The 15,348-nt window shown below is 41.2% G+C and overlaps 1 protein-coding gene across 1 annotated transcript in view; it reads left to right on the forward strand.

Annotated features, from left to right (window-relative positions):
• The window catches only part of ULK4 (unc-51 like kinase 4), a 4,087,308-nt gene that overhangs the window by 3,797,582 nt on the left and 274,378 nt on the right, over positions 1-15,348 (forward strand). The window lies entirely within an intron of this gene.

Here is a 15,348-nt window from a genome sequence, read left to right on the forward strand (position 1 = left end):
CCATGATGTGTGGTCACAAGTTGAAGAGACACAACCTTTGAAAAATCAGTTACATTACTTCAGGTTAAGCTGATGTCTTTAAGGTCCTTTTCAAATGACACCTGTGATGCAGAGATGGGAATCATAGGAATCCCTGCCTTAGAATTATGAGGGATATGTGAACATATCCAGCAGTTTTTTTTTTTTGTTTAGAGTTTTGGCATATTACCGAAGGACCAGCAAGAAACTGTTTTCTCCTGACCAATTTATAGAAGGAATCAGCAGCAGAAACAAAGAAAAAGTACCTGTTGTCACTGGATTCATCAAGGACTGCTACTGAAGTTGACCTTCTCACTGGGCAGATGATTTATCTCTCGCACCTCAATCTCCCTCTTTTGGCTGTGATGATTCATCTGAGGTCCCCACACAACAGGTCTTCTTGCAATGAGATGAAAGGATCCACGTTGGTAGTCCTGCACAGTGAACTGCAGTCAAGGTTGTTAGGAAAAGGACCCTTCCACCTTGAACTGAGGCCATTTTTCCTCTGGAAATTTTTCACATAAACCCAATCACCCAGTTGTAGTTGATGACAGGGCTGGTCAGGAGGCTTTGGTAACACTGCTCTTACTGTTCGATGATATTGCTGCAAAACATTAAGGAGTTTCTTCTAGTAAGAAACCATAGCATCATCTGACAAAGTTAAATCGGCATTTCCCATGGGAGGGGTAACTGGAAGGGCCATGGGTCTCACCATTAATATTTCATACGGACTCAACTTCCTGGTGGCATTCAGTGAGTCCCTCATACTCATTAATGCTAAGGGGAGGGCTTCAGGCCACTTTAACTGGGTTTCAGCACAAATCTTTGAAATTTTATTTTTAAGGGTCCTGTTTACCCTTTCCACTAATCCAGATGACTGTGGATGGTTGGGGCAGTAAAGATTCAACTTAATATTAAAACTAATAAAGTCAATAACGAAAGGAGCAAACCAAAGTGCCAGATCCAAAAAAGCATACGTAGTCCTCTAGGTATAATCAAAGCAGCACTCCAAAGGCAGAAATAATAAAAATCCAAAACGTTTTATTCCATTGAATGAACAGACAGCTGTAGGGTAAGCGCTTTCGCCAAATGCTTCATCAGACCCATTAAAACAACAATTAGTCACACTTAAATAGTAAAAATGGCGGTAACACTTATCTACCAATTAAAGTGGAAGTACATTTTCTCTTAAAAACCACTATGAAATACATGTATAAAAACATATAAAAAATATACATATAAAAAATACATGAAATATAGAAAATGCATAAAAACAAAAACAATTTCATAGGCCACTAAACTTTTATAAAAGGTGGACAACATACCATAACATAACTTCTATTTACAGAGTCTGAAACCTGGAGACCTGAACAGGAACCGTGGAAGTTCGGATGGTGAGCGTTTGAATGGTGAACTCTTGATGTCTGAAAGATTTACACGAGTGGTTAATACCGAATACAATCCATTAACCTTATATGAGGCTGATATAGAAGGTATGGACAATGACAATTTGAGTACTGATGTTTTGAATTACGAGGGCTTGCGTATATCCCTCGAGCGCATAGATAGTGATTTGTGTAAGTTAAAACGTATGCAAACTCAAAGGCAGCATTTTGAAGTCTGCCTGCAGCGCCGTATTATACCTAGGGGACTCAGGGTACTGAAGATGCCAACGACTGGCACCCAGTACCCAGAACTTTTGTTTAAATGGCAGCAAATAAATATAGAAACGAGCCTGAATTATATGAGGCTCTTGAATGATTTTTTTATTCCATTAGAAGCAGCGTTAAAGGACAGTATTAACAAACAACAGATTGATCTTTATGAGAACTTTTCAGCACGCTTTGTAGATGAGCATTTTGGTAAAATACTCGACAATATGTGTCAATATGAAAAGCGATTGTTAGACCAGAAGAGGTCAGAGCTACAAAGGGATATTGTAGATTTTCGAAAGGGGAACATCTTCACTTGGCCGAGGATCAGCCAAGATGCTGCAGCAGGACATGAATTAGAGGGGAGACCTCAAGCCCCTCTTGTGTTTGATAGAAATGTGAATAAGAGTTCTGAGAATAGCACTGTTATAGATAACTCACTAATGAGAAGGGGATCAGTGAATGATGTTTTACATGATGATGTCTTGAGTATTAATACTAATACAAATACAGAGACTGCTGTGTTAGTAGATGAACAGACTGTGAATAATGGTTCAGCGACCTCTGATGTGGGAACTCCTGGGATTAGTTTTGGTAATGTTAACCCTGTGATTCCATCTGAACCTACCTCTATAAACACTGTTGTTAGAAGGAAAACTACTGTTGGGAGTGTATCCCATACTAATAATAATACTTCACATACTAGGCATAGGGCTGCTGTTGATAAAGCTGGAGGCCTGAATTTTAGTGCGATGCACCCTTTCCCTATCAGATTAGAGAGGAAGGAAGGGAGAACTCGATCAGCCAGCAGGGGCAGACAGAAGAGGAAGCTCTCCCCACAGTACCCATAGCAACACAGCATCAAAAAGATGTGGGAAGGGAGAACGAATCTATAGTCTTCAACTTGTCATCACGTAATCTAACTAGTGATGAAGAAAGTTTATTGTGTAGAGGACTGTCATTTATTCCCACAACCAGCAGCAACTATGAGGAAACGCTGCGAGATTTTAAATTGTTTGTTAGGAACACTTCCTTAAAGGTTTTCTTTAATGATAGTAGTGTCTCGAATACAGGTCATCTTAGGAGACCTAGCACTTTCTTACCTCCATTACATCCGCTGCTAGCCGCTTTTAGTAGACTAGTGGAAGATGATTTGTTCAAAATGAATGTTGAAAAGAAGAAGAATAAGAGGAACAATCTATCTTACCAACAGCGTAGAGCCCTGAACTCTCTCAGAAGAGACAGCTCAATTGTAATACGACCTGCAGACAAGGGAGGTGGGATAGTGGTCATGGATAAGGTGCACTATAATAATAGGATGGACAATATGTTATCTGACAATAGTTTCTACAAATGTATTGATAGAGAGGAGATCGACTCAGTGAGTCACAACATATCCAGAGCATTAAGTAGTCTCCATGAGAGTGGATTGATGGATTCTGATTTGTTTAAATTTTTCAAGGTAGAACATCCACTTGTTCCAACTATTCAGGGTCTACCTAAGATCCATAAAGTTAGTAATGATCCACCACTCAGACCAATAGTGGCAGGTAGAGGGTGGATCACAGAGCCGATTTCTATTTTTATAGAGAAACAACTTAGGCAATATGTAGACTCTAATGAATTCACTTTGCGTGACACAAAGGAATTTCTACTGGATTTAAACGATTTCTTTAAAAATAATGCATCAGTGACTGAGTACCTTTTTGTGACACTTGACATACAGTCGCTGTTTACCACTATTCCCAATGGTGTAGGCGTATGCATGCTTGAGAGGTATTTGAGGAGAGAAACATCAGCACAATCTGATTGTATAGATTTACTGGTGATGCTTCTAAGGTTAGTACTTGAGGCTAACATATTTTATTTTGAAGGGAAATATTATATTCAGAAAGATGGCGTAGCTATGGGCACTTCGTGTGCCAATAGCTACGCCAATCTTTTTATGGCAGAATGGGAGTGTACCCATATGTTTGTGTTACAAGAATTTGTGATGTTTGTCCCATTTTATAGGAGGTTTGTAGACGACCTGTTCCTTTTGTGGACAGGTACGTTGACCCAGTTGGAGGTGTTTATTTATAAGTTGAACTCAGCCACTAATTATTTAAAGTTCACACATGATTATTCACCTATTAAGATTCCATTTTTGGATATCTTTGTGGAAAGGCTACCGAATGGGTTAGTAAACACTGGGGTCTTTAGGAAATCATGCCATAGAAATGTCCTTTTGCATAGGACGAGCATGCATCCTGGTTATGTATATAACAATATTATAAAAGGACAGGCAATACGGGTCTCGAGATACAATCCTATGGAGCAGGGCTTCCATACTGAGTTGGATGACCTACGTGACAGGTTGTTGGAACGTGGTTACTCTAATAGTGATATTTCTGAGGGTACGAAGGATATATCTCTACTCAGGAGACATAGAGCCACTCCTTATTTCGGGAGTGTAATTACCACTGCTGAGGGAATAGGACAGGAAATGGCCACTAGTAATATGTTTAACAGCAATTTGACATTCCCCATATTTTATACTAATGATGTAGGGGTGATCAAAGATATAGTGAGGACACATTGGCGAGTGCTAACTGTTGATAGTTCACTAAGAGACATAGTTGGAGATAATCCTCATTTTGTATACAAAAATAAAAAGAATCTGAAGAGACTCCTATGTTACCCAGGTGAACACCCTCATAACTTTCCCTCTTCTGGGTATGGTACAGTTAGGTGTGAACAGTGTAATTTTTTCAGCCATATTAATATGGAACCATATTTTCTTAGTCCAGCTCATGACAAAACTTTTATATTTAAAATACATGCCTCGTGTTTGTCTTCCAACGTAGTCTACCTGGCTACCTGTGAAGGGTGCCAGGCATTCTATGTTGGAAAGACGAACAGGTTATTGAAAGATAGGATACGTGAGCACTTATACAACATTAGGACCTGCAATAAAACGAGTGCCTTAGCTAAACATGTGATTGCGGGGGGTGAGTCACACATATTCAATTTTAGGGTGATTGAACAGATTTATGAGGGACCCAGGGGAGGTGATATACGAACATATACAGAAACTCGTGAGGCGATTTGGATCATGAGATTGAGATCAGACATTTTTCCAGGTCTGAACTCAATGGTTCCAGTCAAACCATTTCTAAAGTCACGTAGACTCTGTAAATAGAAGTTATGTTATGGTATGTTGTCCTCCTTTTATAAAAGTTTAGTGGCCTATGAAATTGTTTTTGTTTTTATGCATTTTCTATATTTCATGTATTTTTTATATGTATATTTTTTATATGTTTTTATACATGTATTTTATAGTGCTTTCTAAGAGAAAATGTACTTCCACTTTAATTGGTAGATAAGTGTTACCGCCATTTTTACTATTTAAGTGTGACTAATTGTTGTTTTAATGGGTCTGATGAAGCATTTGGCGAAAGCGCTTACCCTACAGCTGTCTGTTCATTCAATGGAATAAAACGTTTTGGATTTTTATTATTTCTGCCTTTGGAGTGCTGCTTTGATTATACCTAGAGGACTACGTATGCTTTTTTGGATCTGGCACTTTGGTTTGCTCCTTTCGTTATTGACTTTATTAATTTCTTTTTTGCTGTTTACGAAGGGGCATTTCACTCCGCATCAGCACTTATTGGACTTTTCTTTAATATTAAAACTAAACTTTACATAGTTCTTTAGACAATGCATTATTAAAATGTGTTCCCTGGTCACTATTGACAGTGCATGGTATACCGAATCTCGGTATATAATTATATTAAAAAATTTTTACAACTGTGACTGCATCGCTTTGTGACATGGGTAAGCTTCCACCCATGCTGAGAACATACACACTACAACCAAAATAAGTTGTAAATTATTAGTCTTATACATCTGGATGAAGTCCAGCATGTACGTTAACAAAAGGTCCCCAGGATGGAGGTAAACATGCAGTTTTGCTGTTTGCATGTTAACTTACATTATGCTCTAAAGATATACTACAATTCTATACATACTGAAGTATCAAAGAGGAGATATGAGGGGCATACCTGGTACAGTGGTAGCGTTGTTGCCACACAGCAAGAGGTTCTCCCGTTCAATTCACGGCTGGAGTGCGGGGAGTGCCTTCTGTGTGGAGTCTGCATGTCCTCCCCATGGTTGGGTGGGCGTTCGAAAGACATGCGCAAAAGGGCGTGCCTTCATTGAAGGTTGAAAGTTGAGCTGGCACCTCGGCATTCGTCAAAATCTACTGCCAGTCATTAGCGGACCGGAGTTCTGCTGTGGTGACCCCTAACCGGGAAAAGCCGAAAGACAACAGCAACAACCAACTTTGGGTAATTTGAGTAAATAAAGCTGTCTGACAAATTTTCAAAATCAAACATCATTACTGATGTAGTTTGTTATCGTTAATATACACAGATTTTTGCAACAATCTACTACTGCTTGTTTAGCAGCTTGATCTGCTAAATTGTTACCCTTTCTAACAACATTCAGGCCCTTTTGATGTGCACAACATTTGATTACAGACAGGTTCTTAGGTAGCAAAAGTGCATCTAACAATGATTTTATGTACCCTGAATTTTTTATTTGATTTCCTGAAGAGGTCAAAAACCCTTTCTCTTTCCAAAGTTTCCCAAAAGCATGTACCACCCCGAAAGCCTAATGGCTGTCTTACAAATATTGGCCACCTTGTCTTTGGCTGACTCACAAGCTTTTTGCAAAGCCACTAGCTCAGCTATTCGAGCAGAGTGAACGCCCTCTCATCTTTGTTGCAACAATATTGTCTCTTTGGTGCAGATGGCTATTCCAGAGATCAGCTCCCATGTTTGAATTCTTCCACAGGAGCCATCCACAAACAAGTTCAGTTCAGCATTGGGTATAGGAGTGCCCCCTAAGTTCTCTCTAGGAGAAAGCAAATAGGTAGTTATACACACACAATCATGCTCTTCACCATCCTCAGCAGTAGGCAACAGAGATGCAGGATTTAGAACAGGACAGCAGATCAAAGAAATAGATGGATAAGGAAGAATTGTAAGTTCATATCTAGTTAGATGTATAGTCAAGAGTGGTTGAGTTTTCATTTTAAGCAAAAGAGATGATACAGATTCAGGGACAGCTACTGTGAGATCATGCCTAAGTACCAACAATTGTGCCAGATTAACTAGAATGGCAGCAGCGGCAACTGCCTTTAAACAGGGTGGAAAATCTTTGCAACAGAATCAAGTGCCATGCTGTAATAAGCTAATGGACGATAGCTGTCCCCATGTTTTTGTGCAAGTAGTCCTTGAGCAAATCCATTTCTTTCATCACAGCATAAAATAAAAAAATATTATAGTCTGGTAACCCTAAAGCTGGGGCAGTAGCTAAAGGTTGTTTCAGATTCTGAAATTAACTTTCCTCTACACTATTCCAAAGGAGAGGCTCCGGTGTATCCTGCTTTAAAAGATTTGTCAAAGGTTTGGCAATTTCTGCGTAGTTAGGGATCCACTGTCTGCAGTATCCTGTCATACCTCGGAAAGACCTAAGCTGCCACTGAGTAGTCGGAAGTGGGGCCTTAGATATTACATCAATACGAGATGGTAACACTTGCCTCCTACCCTGAGATATTAAATGACCAAGATAACGTACCTGAGATGACCACAGTTGTAGTTTTTCTCTAAATACTTTGTGTCCCTTTTCTGCAAGGATAGTCAGAAGATGCAAAGTATCCGGCTGACATTGCTGAAAGGAATCTGATGCTATCAGTAAATCATCTACATATTGTACTATTGCAGACCCACCCAGAAATGTCACATTCTCCAAATCTTTTTTTTCAGAATTTGAGAAAATAATGAAGGGGATTCAGTATATCCTTGTGGCAACCATTTACAAGTAAATTGCTGTCCTTGATAAGTAAATGCAAATAGAAACTGACTGTCAGGGTTAATAGGTATAGAAAAGAATAGGTTCATATGTGGGTACTAGGCTATCGGCCCTAGAGCCTATACAAGCCTAGCCATAACAATTCCCTGACTATTTCTTCCCACAATATTTACTTCCCTGGACCCCTGTCTAGCAGGGCGACTGATCTGATCCCTGGGGTGAATTTCCTGTCTCCTATCCAATCGTCAAGGTTCCTTTTGAAGAGGGCCAAAGAGGTGATCTGCTTGACATGTATGGGGAGTCTGTTCCAGAGTCTGGGGAGTCTCTGAGTCAGGAACCTATCCCTCCAGCATGTTTTGTTCATTGTGATGACAAGGTTTAGATCCCTGGAGTGTGTAGCTCTGAGGGATTGGGATTTCTTTAAGTGTAGCATGTCCAACAGCTCTGGGTTTAACATGGCCTTGTATGTTAAGTAGAGATTGCCTCTGAGTAGACGATATGTGACAGAGTATAGCTGGAGTTTTTTTAGACGGTCAGCATAGGGCATCTGCTTTAGGCCTGTGTTTCTTTTAGTGACGTATTTCTGTGGCCTTTCCAGTTGTTGCAGATGTCTTGAGAGGTATATACCAAATGGGGAATTGTATTCTATAATGGGTCTAATGAGGGATGAGTAAAGTGAGACAATGACCTCCTTTTTTCTGGATGAAAAGCCCTTAGTGATAATGTGTGCCACATAGAAGGATTTCCTTGCTGTTGTGGCGATGTGGTTATCGAAGGTGAGACCACTGTCCACCTGTATCCCTAAGTCTCTTATCACACTTTAGGTGTTTAGTGTACTTCCACCTATATGTTAATTCTTACGTACATGTTTTTTCCCAAGGGGGATAACTATACATTTCTTGGCATTGAGCTTAAGCCCATGGCTCTGGCACCAAGTGTCTGTTTCTGTTAACGCCCTTTTGTAAAATATCCACATCATTTGGGGATTCAGTAATGGCTCCCAATTTGCAGTCATCTGTGAACTTTGTTAGCCAGAGTTCCTTAGTGTTGGCCTGTACTTCAGAGAAGTAGATGCCAAACAAGAGCAGTCCCAGGACTGAATCCTGAGGTACTCCACTTGTCACTTGTTTGTAGCTGGATTTGGAGTTGGCTACTTTTACAATGTAGGTTCTGTCAGTAAGCTAGTTGGCAACTCATCGAGTGATGTAGGGATTAATGCCCAGCTTAGTAAGTTTATCTATGATTCCAGAGTGGGGGATGGTGTTGAAGGCCTTGGCGAGGTCCAGATAGGCTGTGTTGACCGCCTTACCCTTGTCCACAGCTCTGGAGACTGATTCAAAGAAGTCAGTCAGGTTCAGGAGATAAGATCAGCCCTTCACAAACCCAAACTGGGTGGGGTCCAGTGTTTGAAGGTTGCCAATGTCTTTGTTTATAAGTTCCATGATAATACGTTCCATGGCCTTGCAGATCAGGCTCGTCAGACTGATGGGGCGGTAGTTCCCAGGATCCAAGGTGGATCCCCCCTTGTGGAGTGAGATAACTGTAGCTGTGTGCCACTCAGTGGGCACAAAGCCTGTAATGAGGCTATGATTAAACATGACATTTAGGTGAGGTGCCAGTTCATTTTGTAGTTCATGTAGTACACAGCCCGGGATGTCGTCTGGTCCCATGGATGCTGTATTCTTAGCTTTGGATAGTGTGTTTTTTTACCTGTGTGGCCATTATTACTGAAATTTGGCAATCTTTCGGTATTGAGATGGGCCCTGTAGGGGGTGAGAGGGGGGTGAAGTTGGCACTGAATCCATCTGCTAGGATATTGGCACTATCCTTGGGATCAGTATATTTAATGCCATTCTGTTGTAGCTCAGAGCAGATCTGAGCATTGCAATTTAGATTCTTGACATAGCTATAGAATGCCTTGTGGTTGTCTTTGGAATCTTTGACCATTTTATTTTCGTAATTAGCTTTGGAGGATTTTATGAAGGATCTCAGCTTCTTACTGAGGCTGGTAAGGGAGTTTTTTGCATCCTGGGATTTTTCTCTTTTTCTGCAACAATTTTTTCCTTTTGTTGTAAAGTTTGTTTATGGCAGGGGACCACCAGATTGGCTTCCTTTTTTTGAAGGAGAGCTTCTTGGTTCTATTTGGGATGGCACGATTCATGCATGAGTGGATGTGCTCATACAGTGCCTTAGTGTAGGATTCAGCAGTCAAACTTTCAGTTACCGTCTGCATGAGTGTCATGAAGTTTGTCACTTCTGACTTGAGTAGCATAAAGTTGGCTTTGGAGAAGTTTTTTTTATGGAGGTTTCCTTACTGGGGGGTGGGGGAGGGATGTGAATGTCAAGGGTGATTAGCTTATGGTCAGACCTGACCAACGAGGGGGTGACCATAGGTGTGGAGCATCGATTTCCCATGTTGGTAACGACCAGGTCTAGTATATTGGAGCCCCTGGTGGGACTATGGATTAGTTGATCCAGGGCATTGAAATTTATGAATTCCAAGAACGGTTGGGCAAAGGTGTTGGTACACGAGTGGTATTCCCAGTTAATGGCAGGGTAGTTGAAATCACCCCAGTATTAGGGTGTTTGGTTGTATCTTAATATTTTCCAGTATGTTTAGAAAGGTGTAGTGAGAATCTTGGGGCATGGTGGGGGATCTGTACCAAGCTAGAGTTTGGATTGCAGTCTTACCTAGTGTTAGTTGCACCTGGAGAATTTCAGACATATTGTGTTGGGCAACAAGCTTGGTGGTGTGAATATCCTTGGTGAATATGGACACTCCTCCACCTTTAGTGTTTCGGTCCTGGTTTGGTGGCCGAAAAGTGTGGTAAGAGTTGTAGCTTGGTATTGCAGGGATGCTCTTTGGTGCCTTGAACCCAGGTCTCAGTTACTGCACAGATATCGATGTTCTCCATTTTTAGGAGTGCCTCGAGAGAGTGCATTTTGAGGTTTAAACTTCTATCATTGAGTAGCATTACCTTCAGATTTTGCATGCTTGTACCTGTTACAGTGGTAGTTTTGTCCTTTGAACTTTGCCTAATAAAGGCACTATAGGGGTGGCAAGAGCCTTAGCCAGCAACCTGAATCCCAGGGGCAACAAGTGTAGACCATCTGTGGCAAAGCATCGTGGTCTGTCGATCATGTCTTTCTACGCAGACAAACACTGGATCCCCTTTGAATGACACCAGAAGCTTAGCCAATTGTTGAAGTCAATCATTTTGTCCTTATACTGTGGTATCATTCTGGGTGAAGGCAGGATGCTACTCAGGGCTAGGGTCATACCTGCCTGGGCCACATGATCTGAGAGCTCTTCCATGTCTCTTTTCATGTAGTCCAGGGAGGTACGTCTCAAGTCATTCACTCCAACATGGACAGTGACAGAGAGATATTTGTACTTGTTGTGAAGTGACCTGAGTGTATGCGTTATGTGGCGGAGCCTGGCACCTGACTGTAATTTTCTCCTTGTTTAGCCTGGTGAGTGGGACATCAGTGTGCCTGACTATAGTCACCTATGACAAAAGTGTTGGGTACATTGTCTAGCCTTAGGGGCTGTTGTTGGGTGTCACACTGGTGTTGTGAGCTATGTGACACTTTGGTTGTGATTGGTGTTTGTTTGCGTTTCAGCTTCGGAGGTCCTTGTTGCTTGGGCAGGTTATTGTTAAGGGCCTCTGCATATGAGGGTTTAGTGTTGCTATGTGAGGGTGTTGGTGGTGTCGGTTTAGAAGGGCTGTGTGTTGCTTGAGGCATAGTGAGGGTGTTAACCTTCTCCTCTCGACTGTCTAGCACAATCTTGGGTGGAGAGAGCTTTGCTTCCAATTTGGCTATGTAAGTGCATCTCTCGCAGGTTGTAGTGTTGGGTGGAAGGAAGAGAGGGTTGTCTGTGTACATGAGGCAATTGCTGCATTGCCCCAGTATGCCCAGATTCACCAGGTGAAATGCTATGTTACCACCGTGCATTTCATTGCCAAGTCTTGAATCCAGGATCCTGTGCACTACTGTCAGTGCAACATTCCACTTTTCAGGATACCCTTTCTCTAGAGGACATTTTTAGCCAAATTGACGTAGTTTGATGCATCAATAAACAAGGGGGGAACATGCCCGTACCCATTGTTTAGAGAGCAGTGAGAGTATGGCAGTGGGCGATATCTTCCAACCACTTTCTGATAGCAACTCACATACCACTAAACACCAGTGTTCTAGTGGATAGATTGAGCAGATCTGTTTTGCTGCCTTATGAATAGTCTGTCAATCCAACAGTGGTGATACAAATTTTTCATCGATGGGGCCAACCATACTGCCATTTTTTTGTTTTTCCCATCAATTCCAAATACAGTAGGTTCTTTTCCTCCAAAAAGGGAATCCCTGAGAGATGCTGTGATCCACGATTGACCCTCCAGTCTCCGATGTGCCTTACTACAATCTTCCCTTAGTCCCAAATTTCTGCAGATAACATTACAATGGAAGATCAAAGTCATCCTCATTGCTCCCTTCTGGAATCAAGAGGTGTGGTTTCTCTTTCTCTGGCCTCATCTGGTACACCCTCCATGGGTGCTGGATCCAAAGTCAAACCTCCTGTCTCATCTGTCCAAAATGCCTCTCCAGGCATCTGAGGCCTTAAACTAACTGCATGGTTTGTCCACTTCCAGTGATGGCTAGTCAGTCCAGGCTTTCATACCAAGTGGGGTGGGAGGCTGGCATAATGGTTAAGGTGTTTACTTTACAGACATAAGGTACAGGGTTTGATTCTCATAAGGGATAACTGGCGAGGCTTAAAATGGCCCACAAAGCTAGTTAGCCTAGTACATATCTGTGAACCTATGAACCAAAGTGATCCATATTCTTAAGTCCACTCAGAAACCATATACTAGGAAAGATTACAAAACTATTGGAAAAGATTTTCCATTTGGGCTTCGCACAGTAATTTAGATCCTTTTTCAGCCCTTTTATCAGCAGCATTAGATTTTCTTGCCTCTATTTTCCATAATGGAGCTAGTTATACAACTATTAAGATTCAGCTAGTGATGATCTCAGACTTCTATACTGGAGAGAATCACACTTCCTTAGCCACTCTCAAGTTGTGTAAAACTTTCCTGAGAGGTAGCTTTCTTCTTAGACCCCATCTCAGTGATCCTAATCCCCCTTTGTACATGATTGTCTTGCCACAAGCCTTGACCCAAGCTACTTTTGACCCCACTGCCAAGGTGGACTTAAAAGTTTCTGTCTTGGAAAACCCTTTTCCTGGTAGCAATTACTTCAGTTAGATGGGTGTTAGAGCTTCAAGCCCTGTCTTGTCAACCTCCATATGTTATCTTTCACATGGACAGGGTTTTGTTATGAACCACCTCCTCCTTTTTACCCATATTGACTACCCAAACTTCTGTCAGAGTTAATCTACCAGTCTTCTTCCCAGATTTTTCGAATAAAGGAGAATATGTGCTTCATTTGTTGGAAGTGCACTGACAGTTACATTTCTGCCTTCATCAAATCAAACTTTTCATGAAGTCAGACCAATTGTTTGTGTCATTTTCTAAAGTCAAGGTGGTTCAAGGCATTTTCAAGGTTACCTGGGTTCATATCAATGTATTGTAGGTGGTTTTGATAACACAGGTAATCATAAACCAAACCAGTTCACCAAATCCGCCTTCAGCGAACATTGAAACAATTATTTTTGAAGGGTGGCAGCAGTGGAGAAAAAGACAATCTCCACTTTCATCAAAGGCAATTTCAATGAACTGACTTCAGTTCCTTTGTGTTTGCTGAAATGGACTTCAATAGACTGACATACTCCCAGGTTACCATAGCTAGATAGTTGACTGGCTGTCTCTCCCATGTGTGTCATCAAAAACATTTGGCCTCATCTAAACCACCAAAAACACACTCAGTAAGATCTATTTCCACTTCTTCAGAATTCTTTTCTAGTGCCTTGATTAATGATATTTGTGCTGCTGCCACCTGTCCAGTGTTCATACCTTCATTTCCCATTACAAATTGGATTTGCTTTTCAGAGGTAGGATGACTTTCAGTTCTGCCATTCTCCAGAACATAGGATCATAGGAGGTTACTAGGCTATCAACCCAGAGGTCATTTCAAGCCTATCAGTTTCATCCCAATGTAATACCATAGATACTCTAGTCAGTACCCAGGATCGTATTTAGTAATGAGTGCCCAAGTCCAGGAGGGTTGTGGGCACTGTCCCTGATAAGAATTTATGGTGCCCCATCCACTTGCCCAAGTTCCTTTTGAACAGTGTCATAGAGGTGCTCTACTTCACATGAATTGGCAGCCTATTCCAAAGACGATGCAGTGGCTGGTAGACAAATCTGCCCCTCCAGCATCCTTCCATGTGACCACCCGTAGAGCTAAGTAGCTGGGGACTCTGTCCCATTAGTTGAAGAATGAATGGAAAAGACAATGTATGATACGAAAGTTGTGTACTTACCATAATGATGGATCTGTGTTGTCTATTTCTGCCATCCTCCACTTACCTTTACCCTTCCCCTTTCCCTTTCCATCTCATGAAAACATTTTCCTTTTGCTTCTGGTATGACTGTATGGGCTACCCAGGAATGCATACTTTTGTGGCTCCAGTGCAGATTTTATTCTACTCTGTCATGCAGTCTTCTGATACCTTGCCTGTAGTAATTCATATTTATATTTTATGTGCTAATTTTGCAGCTTTCTAGGGCAAACTCAATCTGAGATAATGCTGGGGACAGGAGGGGGTTAGGAGTAAGGGAAAGACCCTGAGCTACGGATCACAAGTCTTAAAAAAATCAGCCGAGGTTGGATCTAAAACATATGAGTTAAGGAAGGACGGAAACAGACAACACAGATCTATTGTTATTGTAAGTGCATAACTTTTGTTTATGTTACACGTGTACTGATATAATTTGGTGCAGTATCTACAAGCAGCATACTTTAACAAGCTACTAATTAATTTTGTGATACCCAGGAGGGGCAGGTGTGTGCAGTGAAATATAGCTTATAGGGGTAGTATAAACTGAAATGTACTAAAACAGTTTAAATGAAAGATAATCATGGTAAAGCAACATATTTATTTGGCGAACTGCCTTCAGTTTCTTTGCATTTGCTGAAATCGCCTTCAGTAGATTCACATACTCCCAGGAAGTAAAAAATGTGTAAAGGCTGTACTAATTGTATACTTATAATGCACTAATGAAAAAGAGATTAAGAAGCAAGATTCAGGAACATGGGCTTCATTATTTGACAAGCACTATTCTGGGAAATCTTTTTTGTATTGTATTTTTACCTTAATGTCTGTCAGGCATTAACACTTCTTCATTGGTCTTGAGCTGATTTGTTCCCTATACTGGTATCTCCAGTACAGGATCTCCAGTACGGGTTGAAAGGTGACTGGGAAGTACCATTGTACAGACAGCTGTGGATTTTGTTTGTGCTCTTGCCTCCATTTACTGGTGCAGGCTATGAATGTATTTATACAGTCCCTAACCCTACCCCGGATGGTTGGCTGACATATGAACTCATGTCATCATAAGTCTCTCTTACAACTTTTCTTGTTTTTAATTTTTTATTTGGTTTTAAAACAACAGATAAATTAATTATAAAACAAACAATACATCAAAGTTCATATCAATAAGCTTCTGATTTTTGGTGCCAGACAAACAGACCAAGACTGTGCTAACCAGGATGGATGAGCTGGCATTGGCGTCTCATGTCCATTCTCCCTCAACCAGCTCCTCCACTCCTCAGCCTTGGATTCTGTGAGTTGTAGTCAAGTCTTTATCTTTTTACACTATTGAGTCCAGCTGATTATTTTGTGACACCTGATAGTAAGGACTAA

The sequence above is a fragment of the Protopterus annectens genome, chromosome 3.part0, assembly GCF_019279795.1.
Source record: "Protopterus annectens isolate FY-2018-M chromosome 3.part0, PAN1.0, whole genome shotgun sequence".
Classification (NCBI taxonomy): Eukaryota; Metazoa; Chordata; order Ceratodontiformes; family Protopteridae; genus Protopterus; species Protopterus annectens.